This window comes from Mercenaria mercenaria, chromosome 14 (assembly GCF_021730395.1).
Source record: "Mercenaria mercenaria strain notata chromosome 14, MADL_Memer_1, whole genome shotgun sequence".
NCBI classification, from domain to species: Eukaryota; Metazoa; Mollusca; class Bivalvia; order Venerida; family Veneridae; genus Mercenaria; species Mercenaria mercenaria.
Genome location: NC_069374.1, coordinates 7,826,547 through 7,838,701, shown reverse-complemented (window position 1 = coordinate 7,838,701; position 12,155 = coordinate 7,826,547). Strand labels below are relative to the sequence as shown.

General features: G+C 32.4%; 1 long non-coding RNA gene across 2 annotated transcripts; it reads left to right on the top strand.

Annotated features, from left to right (window-relative positions):
• Window positions 1–5,813: 5,813 nt before the first annotated feature.
• Window positions 5,814–9,157, top strand: LOC123528157 (uncharacterized). Of its 2 annotated transcripts, none has more exons than XR_008366899.1 (3): window positions 5,814–5,982; window positions 7,003–7,098; window positions 7,663–9,157. It is a non-coding gene; the product is annotated as an uncharacterized LOC123528157 (long non-coding RNA). The 2 variants fall into 2 exon arrangements; XR_006681907.2 differs by having other exon boundaries at window positions 7,003–7,102.
• The last annotated feature ends 2,998 nt before the right edge of the window (window positions 9,158–12,155 follow it).

The window sequence follows — 12,155 nt, the reverse complement described above, 5'->3', positions numbered from 1 at the left end:
ACGAACAATGATTAGCCATTGCAAGATTTAAAAAAATCATTTAGCGTCTTAAGGGTTTGGAAATGTGCAATCTATGTTCTTACTATTTTCAAAAATGTAATACATATTAATTCAGTAAATGTCTAAACTTAATAGACCTTATTATGGCGGTTTCTACTGCCTCTTTGTCATTGTTTTTATGAAACATAGTTTAAGGATGTTTTATGAGGTTACGACCCAACTGTTTTGAGACATACCACATGTTTAGTGTTCAACCCGTTTACAGTTGGACACAACGCTTCCCTCTTTGATTGCGTCTGACGGAAGATGGGGAGGACTCTATGATAAGCAGTTTTTAAATCCTACCAGGACTGAACTGTTTTGATATTTGTCTTCTGGCCTGTTTCGTCGGGCCCTTAAGGGTGTTTCTCTTGTTGCTCTGTCTTCTGAAAAGGCATTGAGTACATACGTTTTTGGTTCTTAAGGTTTGTTTTTTATATATTTATACACGAGCATTTTTGTGTTTTACATGCCATGCCTTTTTGTTTCCATTACGTGTGTAAGAGATTCACCTGGAGGGGATTACTTTTATTTACACTGTCCCATGTCTTTAGAACATGGTGGGGGTAAGAGTGAGGTTAGGTGCACCATAAACCGGTCTAAGCTCCCCAGGGGTGTTTTTGCCACTGACCGTTCCAAGGCGGTGCCCCACTGTGTTCTTTTGTTAATTCGTTTTGTCTTATGTGCTGGCTTTGTGTGCGTGTGTGTTGTTCGTTTTGTCCTTACGTGTTGGCTTTGGGTGTGTGTTTGTGTGTGTGTGTGTGGTGCACGCGTCTGCGTGCTGGGGGTTTCGTTTTGAGGAGGCTACGTTTTTGGTGCGTGGCATTCCGTTTGATATTTTTCTTTGTTTTTTTATGGTTTTGTTTACGAAACAAGTTATGGATGTTTTATAGTTTTGTTTATGAAACATAATTTATGGATGTTTTATTGTTTTTGAACTGTTGAAACCGGTGTATTATTATTTAGAGATGTATCGTTTGCAATTCTGCAATGATTTTTACCTGTTAAACAAGGGATGGAAATGAATACGGGAGTCACCAGTCTCACAAAAGACGTACGGAATATCATTGAGCAAATCAATATATTGAGCAAAGTATTTTGCTAAAGACGGATTGAAGGAGGTAATATGTCATAACACTTGATTATGCGCATTCTCAACTGGAAGCAGACGTGAGGATTTGCGACAATGTTTACGACAGACTAAGTATGTATGTACATCCATTTTTCTGAAGAAAATTCATTAACCCGTCTCCGATCTGATGCTAAATGGTTAAATAATGCAGAAATAATGAATATATTACCGCAAAAACGCTAGAAAACATTGCTGTGTTAGTGACGCTGATGTCATAACTTTACATGTCAATTACCGCGCAAAATTAGTATTAGGTTATTTAACATTGTTTTGTATAAGACGGAGGTATATTCTGACGAGTATCCAGCTGAGAAAACCATATGTGTACGAGTCCAAATATATCTCATATTGTACAGTACAGTGTTAAATAACCTTCGTGATCAAACTCTGTACATAGAGCGCTTACTTCACCCGATTTACGTTTCGGAACATTTTCACGCGTTTCGGGCTTTATCTTATGTTTAACATGGGACTGTTGAACTGTTCAAATGCGGTAAAAATGTATGTTTTTGTACGCACGTGCGTCTAATACGGTAATATATTGTACGGTCACGTGTTATAAATAAACGTTCACGATTGGATAAATAAAATAGATAATAAATAATAGTTTTATCTTGAATGTACGTAATTCTGAGCATTTGTATTAGAGCTAATTTCAAACAACTATTACATATGTATTTGCTGAAATTTATTCCAGGAATTTTATCTGTATTTCAGCACTATCCGTGAAAACAGTAATTGCAAGTACAATGTTTTTTCCGTATAATATCAGATGAGTTTAAATTTGTTTAAGTAAATGCAAATGGAACGAATATATTACTTACTTTACAAATAAAACGTTTCGAAGCTGCATTAAATGAGAAAGAACAAATTACGATAAAAAGCAAAATATAAGATGTCTACCACGATTACCTTTAACGTTAAGTTGAACAAGGTACTATGTAAAGTGTGTGACTTTATTCTAATAGAATTACCCCCAATATAATGAGAATGGCACTGAAACCGTCGAAAACCCCGTTAAAATTCATACTTGATTAAAATGAGCAACAATACGTAACCAAACACGAGCCCGGCTACATATATTCTAAGCTAATATTAGAAAACTAACGTGCATAGTAATACAATTAGTATGTTCTACGAAAAACGGTGGAACTGTGGAATACACTGAAAAGTGTTAAATATCCATATTTTCCTTCTTCTTTTAATACGAAATACCTTTGGAGATCCATGTACTTCTAACCTGGCCTAAGGTAGTCCTCGAAGCGACAGAGATAAACGAACTTGTGGTTGTAGCAGCTTAAACATTGAATTACACGAAATACAATAAAATGCTGCGGTCCAATTAATTTAAATCTACCCTGGTGACAAGGTGTTCTATATACTAACCAATGATGCTTCAGAGGTTTACAATTCTAAACGTGAATTTGTTATGCAAAAGTATTTGAAAAATAGTAGCAAACCCTTCCAAACAAACTGTATATTATAGCATAACTGTTCTTCTTTTCGTTCAGGATGATAATTGCCATATGTTGCTCACAATACGTCGAAACCTTGAGTTGTGAGAGAAAATCTATTTAATTCACAAGTTTGAAATGGGCTTATGGAATAATAAGTTATTGCATTATATTAGGTTGATGCATTACTTACTAATAAATCCAAAGAATGTAACAAAGTTGCACCAAGACAAACGGAAGTTTATTTATCAAACCGTATATGAAATATGTTAATAGTCTCACTATCAAATATTTAAATGGAAATAAAACTTCTGTTGACAGTTTAATGCCATTTGGTGTTTACTGGCGGCCTAGCTAATCAAAATTGATTTCCAAAATTGCCTTTAAGGTATTCATACATGTTATTATTTTCCATTAGTTTACAATTTTTATACCTTTTTCTGAAAGGATACTTATGGACAATTTTTATAATACAAATATATTAGTAAAATCCTATTTAAACAGACACGTTTATTTGGGTCTGAAGTCTGTACAATTATTTACATAAAAATAAGAGAATGCTATTAAATTTTTACGATATACAGTTCAAAACATTCTAGCTAGATCGGTTTTGATGCAACCAGTTCTTTAAATAATTAAATTTCCAGCATACAGAGACCAATTTAAGTATCAAGGTTGAATTCTAAAATACTAAAGATACGGAAATATTCGCGATGGTTATAATTTCGTGAATAATCGCTAATAACACCACTTACGAATTCAACATATTTCGCGCATATTAACCTGCATCATGTACTAAAACACAAACATGATTGATGAATTCTTGACATCTCGAGGCACAAACAAGGAAATCACTGAAGAAACCTATGCAAAATTACCAAAACTACAGTAAACAAATATTACCAGTGTAAGGAAGTAAATAATCGCAATTATTACATCATTCATTATGTAAAAGACCAGTCAAAAGTTTTCTTGTATAAGGGATCCATACTCAGCAGATATTGACAGACCTCATGAGTCAAAGAATGAAAACAAAACTAGGAAAATTAATTTCTGATTTCATGTAATATAACTTTTATTGAATAGCTTACATGTCAATAGTCAAATGTAATGGTCTCAGTTCTTGGGACATCGGACAGTAATTTTGAATATTGACCGGCAAGTTATTTAGTAAGTGTGTACAGTGCAATGGAAATTAAAACAAATTTAGAATACATTAGTATTTACAAAAAAAAAATGAAATCATTTTTGCCCATACAAAATAAGCTGGAATGAGATTAGTATGCAAAACTTTACCTAACGTGAACACTCTCGAATACGTCCACCTGTGGTAGAGTTTTAGTGACGATATTATGCAGCAGTGGAGCGGTAATAAATGTGTTTTTCTTTTTTGAGATATGTATACTAAAATATTTTGTGATCTGTTCGAATATATATACAGATAAAGTTGACCGGTATGTCGCATCTAAATAATACGTCATGAATGTACACAACATTGCGGTATATGTTCAAGCCATTGTGGATATTTGCTTATGTACATGTATGGTGTTGTTGTTGTTTTCGTTGTAGGTGTTGTTCTTATTTATAGATTATTCAACAGCGTGACATTGTAGAAAATATGGATGACACTAGAAGCTACTTTCAGAAACTGAATCATTCGAAGAGGCAATTACTGAAGATGTGAAGTATGTGTGTTAATATGATATATTCAATCTATTTAATTTTAATTTTTCATTTATTTCCTTGATGTGAAAAACTAAAGAAAATAACAAGGAAAACATCTGGGGAGATGTTTCCAAGCATTCACTGAAAGTGTATCTAATAGACCTCAAAACCTATGATACTCAAGGGATTTGAAATGGTTGTAAATGTCGTGAATCGTTTATCTGCTAATCTATTTATTTTCTTCAAGAGAGATATTATGTGCCAGTGTAAATCGTTTTATTGTTTCTCATGCTGCAAATGTAGAGCTAGTTCTGAAATAATATTCTACATTTGAATGTCAAGTACAAAGCTACATTTTACTTTTTCAGTGTTTAATATTATTCCTAAGAAAGATATAGGAGAAAACAATTCAAAAGTTGTACAAAAGTATAATTATAAATTTATGCAGGATTATTGTGACTGCCAAAAGGAAGTTAAAGTGATACAGGGTTTAAGACAACATTGAAGTCAAACGAAACAAAGTAGCAATTGCAGAAACTGATTTAAGTTTTACTTGAGAAGTGTTTCAAAACTATTACATTTTCTTTGATTTACTTTTTTGTGTGCATTTCAACTCCTCATATAAAAACTAAACAGTTGATTACTATAAAATATGAATGCTGGAAAAGGGTGGGTTGAGGCAACTGTCTTTTTGACTTCACCTTTCAACATAATGTCTTACAAACTGAAACCACTTATACAGCAGTAATAAATTCTTTTATAACTGCTACATTGTATACGGTGTTATATTATAGATTTTATTTCTGACTACTAGTATGTTATATAGTACCATCCATATTACAAAAATCGTAATTTTACAAAAAAACGTAATTATATTTATACATGGATTATTGGTAAAATAAAAAATAATCATTATTTTATTTAGTGCCGAAACATGTAACCTTATTTGACGACGTCGTATTTAGCAACATAGCATGATGTCATTTCCTGTATTATTTATGTTGTTACTGATGAAGGCGTTGAGCCGAAACATGTTTAGCAAATAGATATACATAGGAATATTAGTGCTAGTTTTGTTTTAGATATTTAAATATCGACTACTAGTATGGAAATCGCTTTCTACGTAATACACGTACAGGAAAAAGTATTGTCTGTTTATTTTGTCAATGCGCCTGCAAACCTTTATTAAGTACCTTTAAGTGTTACTTCAGACATTTTGGCTAATTGACAAAACAGAGGTGTAATATTCGATGCTATTTTGTTAACATCTATACATTTTATCTTATATGTGTGCAAAACATTCTTAGAGTAGACTACGCTTTTAACCCTTCATTCCTTCTCGATTTATTTGTTCATTAAGGAAACGTAATTAATGATGCTTCTTTGATATGAAATCGTATGCATAATCAATGCTGAATCTGTGCTTGAATCAACAAAACTTCATCGATACGAACACAGCTAACGTGTCACACTAAGATGTCATATTTTATTCAACGCAATGTCTGTCTGTGATTGATTATTCCATCTTGCCTGTCATTTCTTTGGTATCAGGTATTAGGTAAGGAAATATCGTCAGAGTCATGTTTATTTCATTATTTTAGATTGACATTGGTGATACAAAATCTGATCTCGTACGGACGTAATAACAAAACTATTTGGAGTTTCATTGTAAACTGTGCTAACTTATTCTAGGTAAGGATAAATTTTCTGTCTTCAAAATCTTTATGCATGCTAAATTTTTTGTCTTAAAAATCTGTATGTATAAGTACATTATGATCAGAGATTTTTCAGTTAAATGCGATGCAAAACGCTTAGTTTTGCAGTTGTGTATTATACTCTGTTTCTTTTATTTACGTAATTCACAGTCATGTGCAAAGGTCTTAAAAGGTATCCTTTTTTTACAATCAAACAGTTTATTAGAATATAAAGAGTATCCATTACGTTTTGGTTTACACATTAATATGTAAACGGAGAGCCTGTGCAAAGTAGCAAGGAAATGGTATTCCTATGCAATAAGTAGGAACATCTTCGCGATAGCCGATATATCCCACCTCTTCAAAAGTATGCCTGCATAAGAAGAACCACCGATCAAATGAGTTGTTATTGTCATTCCGTTCTATTTTACAATTATATGACTATGTTATTCGTATCCTTAACCATCTTTTCTTTTTTTGTAAACAGATGATATTGTACAGCGAAACTAAATGTACATAACGTTACGCAAAATGTCAGAAAACACCTTTATGTTGAACATTACAAAGTATCACCCATTTTATTTATTGTTAATAAGTTTATTACTTCCATTTTATTCTCTGAAGCCTAATTCTGTCTGATTCTTGAATCCGATAATAATTCACATTAATTTAAATAATTTGAAATGATTTATTTCGGTTTGTTTGATTCAGATTTTATTCCTATTGGTCAATGTCAAGGTTTATATTTCCCTCTGTAAGTGTAACGAAGACAACGCATTAAAAGTAGAATGTGCAACCCAAAATCTAATTGTTTCAATATTGATCAGACATGTCGTGTTTTGCGGTACGACTAAGCATTTTTATTTTCACTTACATAACTGATACGGGAAATGTGTTACTTCACAAATAAGTGACAATTTTGTCAACATTTATTGGGAATAGTATTGATCCGGTTTAATCTTATGTACTGGGAATAGCTTTAAATCGGTTTGATAATAGTGATAAAATTGCATTTCAGACAATCAAGAGATGCCATCCTAGTGAATCTTATAACAGACTTTTGTGTTCTTATAAATGGAAACTAACCGACGCTTGGTGATTGGAATAGGAAAATGTTAGTAAGTATTTAACTTATACCAATCAATGTAATTACTCATTGAAATGAGCATATCATATTGTATTTCTCCCATTAATAAGAACAAAGAGACAATATACATAGCAGATAAGTTAGAGACATGGCAAGAAAGTTATACGGCCTGCGGAATATTTTTACGAGGGCGTCGCTAGACTTAAAATACCCGACTCATAAAGTTAACATTTGTTATAGCACGTGTCTGCTTGATATTTAGTTTCTTTATAATAATAATTAGTCTATTTCTTGGTTTATATATCTCTATGTGTCTAACATGATGTTATTTTAAGGACAATTTCAAAAATCAATATATATATATATATATATATATATATATATATATATATATATATATATATATATATATATATATATATAAACATAGGAAAGAGATACTAGTAACAGTTATCGTTTTAAATTTTAAACGAACAAAGAAAATGTATGTAAAAATAATACCGAATCATGTTAAATATCCTGCATTTCATATTACATGTATACAGTTTTATTACTTGTATAATTAGTTTTTTCTTTTAATTCTCTTTCTAGGTACATGTAAAAATGTCCCTCGAAGATTATGTAGAGAAACTAATTCTGATGACGTGCTATTTGAAGTCCTGTGATGTAAAATCGACATTGCAAGATATTGCCATATCCTGTAGTGGTAAAAAAGACATAATTCAATTATATTGAAACCACTGGGCTGTATGCAAGACCTTTGTTATTCCTTGAAATTAAATGGCAAGGCAAGGGATCCACAGCTTCGAGAAACTATTTGACGTGCTATTGTTTGTTAATGATCTTTTTACTTCTTCGAAATTCCGACAAGAATGATTTTGTTCAGCTCGAGACGAACAGGAACAGACATCAATTTGAAAATTACACCATATATCGTGACAATTGATCTCTGACATTCAGGTATTTTCCCCGAAAATGTCAAAGATGGTAAAAGGTGTGTGTTATATATAAACATTATGTTTGGTCACTTTATATTGCCGATGCAGAGCGTGGCTGTAACCGTAAATAACATTGCAACTGAATATTACCATCATGAATGTCTCGCAGGTAACAGACTACGATCTCGAGTCCTATGATATTTCGGTAGATGTGTACAGTGTTGTTGTACCCTTAACTTTTGTTTTAGTTATTTTTGTACTACTTTTATTTATCATTGCTCATATTCTAAGGTAAATTAAAGTCTTGGAGTCACGACTACAGAAACGGTATGTGCTAATTGCAATACATATGGTTTTACTTGTCAAATCCCTTGAATGTCTCAAAATATTCAAAATGTTGAGTAACAAATTAGTGTATGACGAAAAGTTTTCGTATATCATGGATGGCTGCTTCTAAAATGTCAAAGTAAATAGAGGATATTTGTTTGTTTCAGTATATGATTGAAATATATTTCACGAGTGAAAGCCATATGTACTATTTTCAGGAGAGGTACAGCCACGTGTAAAATTATAGAATGTGGTGTTCCTGAGTCAATGATAGATTGATCTTAAATGTACAACTAACAAATATTCTTTTTTTTTCTTTTTTGACTAAATTCACCCATGTTATAGTTACCTGGGAAAATATGTTTGATATTTTTGACTGTAAAAATACCAGATATATTTCACTATGATAGTTCGATAATTCACTGAAAAACATGTATAAAATGTTTTGACATATAATCGGCACAGTTGTTTCAACTGTGTAGATACGTTGAACATATTTACTGTTAAATTTCATTTTTTTCACATTCATTGATATTCTAACACCAATGATGTTTATATGAAAATATACGCTTTTTCTTTCCGTACTAAATGTATACTGAGTGTCAATATTTGAGCATATCGCACTAAATAAAATGCATTTTGGGATCAAGAAGAATGTGTTCTTTTTTAAAACTCCAAAAGTAACGTACATGTAGTTCCGAGAGGGTCGTTATGCAACGTATTTGAGTGCATACCATCCTCTATCTCTATCCGGATATAAGAGCTATTCTTACCTCACAATCGCTTTATTATGTTGCGCCGTTCACATTGTGTTCACACTAATAACCTGTAAAAATATTATTTTTTTATGTCCACCAGAAAAATAGTATGCTTTATAATCTGTTTCTGAAAATAAAGCATGGCAAAACATTAAATGTACGTTTTTCATTGTTGTTTTCACCCATTATTTTCGGTCGACTCATTTGCCATTATGATGTTTTTTTATTTCTGCACTCGGAACCCTAAAAAGTAGTGAGAATTGCTCTCAATATTTGTAAAATTTAAGGTAGACAGAATCTGACTAAAGTACATCTCCTATTACGCCACGCTTAGGATCTGAGAACGACCCTTTCGCTAGCCAATCAGAGCTTAACTTACAACATTTTGCAAATCTATAGTTAGCCTTGATTTTTGATATTTACAATTCTTATGTCGTAATGTGTCAGTGTTAGCTCAGTCGGTAGGCCTCTTGCTCTGTAAACGAGGGGTCCCGAGTTCGAGCCCTGGATTGACTGCACATTTTTCTTACTCTTTGACATTCGAAGAAGTCGTCTGATTGGTTCAAATAAAAATAGATTTTCAAAAATAAAAATGGCAATATTGGAAATCCAAAATATATAGAAGACGAATGTGAATGGGTCATTCTCAGATCTTCGTTTAGAAGATCAAGCACTTTAGTCAGATTGAAGGTAGACATACCCTATAATGATCATTTTTTCTTACATAAACATTTTTTGCTGATTATATTTTACTCCTTTCGTTTGTGTTATGAAAAGGAAATAATGATGGACACTGTATTAGCATAGAAGCATAAGAAATTTCATTGGAAAAAGGCGACTGCTTACGTGCGACAATTACTAGCTTTCCAAAATCGCATCGACGGCAGATTTTGCAGTGTCTAAACCCAAGTACAATTTTATATCTTATGCGAATAAAGAATGAAATAGGAAGTTTCAGTGAGAAACAATCTACTTATTTAAGTAGATTAAGACTCGGAACAAAGGCAACGGAATGGTGTTCGTGGTCTACATTTAGGAATAAACCTTGCACATATTTTTTTTAAAAAGCCCCCAAGAAGTATAATCCACTGGATATGAAACGTTTCGATGATAAACACTTTACAATTTAGGTATTCTCAAATATTGATTAAAATTTCCATACCGCACCAGACTGCATAAGTAATTGAACAAACGGCAAAATGCATTGCTAAATTATCACATGATTCATTTGCGTCCTCACTATTGTCTTCATTCATTGCGATATATCAATGGTAAAAATGCTTCAAATCACTTGCCCTCACCTATGTTGGTTCGAGTCTCTGCGTTGAATACTTCATGTGAGCAAGCCATCTAGCTGGCTTACGGAAAGTTTTCGGCTCGTGATGAATTAATACACGGAAGAGCATCTGGGGGCTTCCTCCACAAACAAAGCTGGAAAGTCGCCATATGACTTATATAATTGTGTCGATGCGACATTAAACCAAACAACAATGTTTTAAATCATACTGAAATGTTCAAATGTAAAACTTTCACCGGTCACACCCTTTCTGCGAAAAACCCACCGTTCGAATAATATTGGAACCACCTGATCTGACTAAGCTTATATTTATTTTAAAATGAAAGAATAAAAAATCATAAAACGTTTGTTTAAGTCAAAACGAAACAAAAAGGATACTAAACTGCTTTGGGTGTGCTTTCAAGCTTTACTGGCAGACCAAGCTTCATTAATGCCCTTTACTTACTCTCTCTCTCTCTCTTAAAGTCATAATTTGTGTCATACAACTGACAAAGCCGTCAGAAAAATATTAGCAAATGCCTTTTAACGTGACATTGGTTACAGAATTCATTAATCGGTAATTGTCTTTTACGACGTATAATATATAGGCAGACATAAACAAACGTCAGCGTGTGAGGCCATTTATAAAGTTAAAAGTAGCTGTATGAAACAAATGAATTAAGAAATGGAGACAGGACAGGTGATTGTTCCATAATTAACCAGGGAGTCTGCCGCAATGTTTTTTTTTTTTTCTAAAATGAATTGCAATCTATTTGTTTAATGTGAAGTGTTCATATGTGTGGTTTATTGCAAAGATAAAAAAAGGTAAGGGTAGATTTCCTGGGCGTGAAGATCACAGCAATCACCACACAAGAGCCAAACATTTAGAGTAATACTTACATTAACGCATTCATTTATAATAGTTGAAACAAATCTACCCTACTTTGATTCTAATTGTCATGGGAACGGAAATGTATCAGCTTCTTCTTTTTAAAATATTTTTGTCTTTTTATGTTAATGATAATAACAACAGAAGGCTAAAATTTTCTTCATAAGTTTTAAGTAACAATACTTTTACATAGGAAAGGATTCGTTTGTACTGATCCAGGTCAAAACAGGTGAAAATGACAGCAACACGGTAGCCGGAGCGCGTATTAATGATATCTGCGTGTAGTGTGGGCTCAAAATCAATGGTTTGTTAGGTTAACTTAGAATTTATAACAGCAACATTTCCATGAACATAATGTAAAATTTCAATAATTTGGTTTTCGAATATGTATTTTCGTTTGATATATTGCACAGGGAATAATATTCTGTAATTGTTTAGATTTTTAGAATCATGTAGTACATAGATATACAATTCCGTTTAAAACATAACGTCACGAAACGGGAAATTTAAAATGTTATAATATCTTTGATGACTAATCTCACTCTACTAACGGTTTATTTCTGAAAAGATAGTTCTCATTCAAAGTCATAGGCCTAATCTACTCGACCAGGGATTTCAGTTCAAATACAAATCCATATATTTTGACAAATAATAGTTTGATTAGGCAATAATTCTCGTATTTGACTTTTTTACATAAATGAGTAATAGTCGTTCAGCCACCCTATGCATTGAATTCTAAAATAAGTTTCTTCACAGGCTCTGACAGATTAGATCTAAACTAACATAACATTAGCATCTTTTTTATATTACAGTCATATAAGTACTAAACTGTTTTAAAGAGGGTAGTGTTCGAATTTTATTTTGCCGGAAAATTAAAAACTACCAATTTAAAGTCA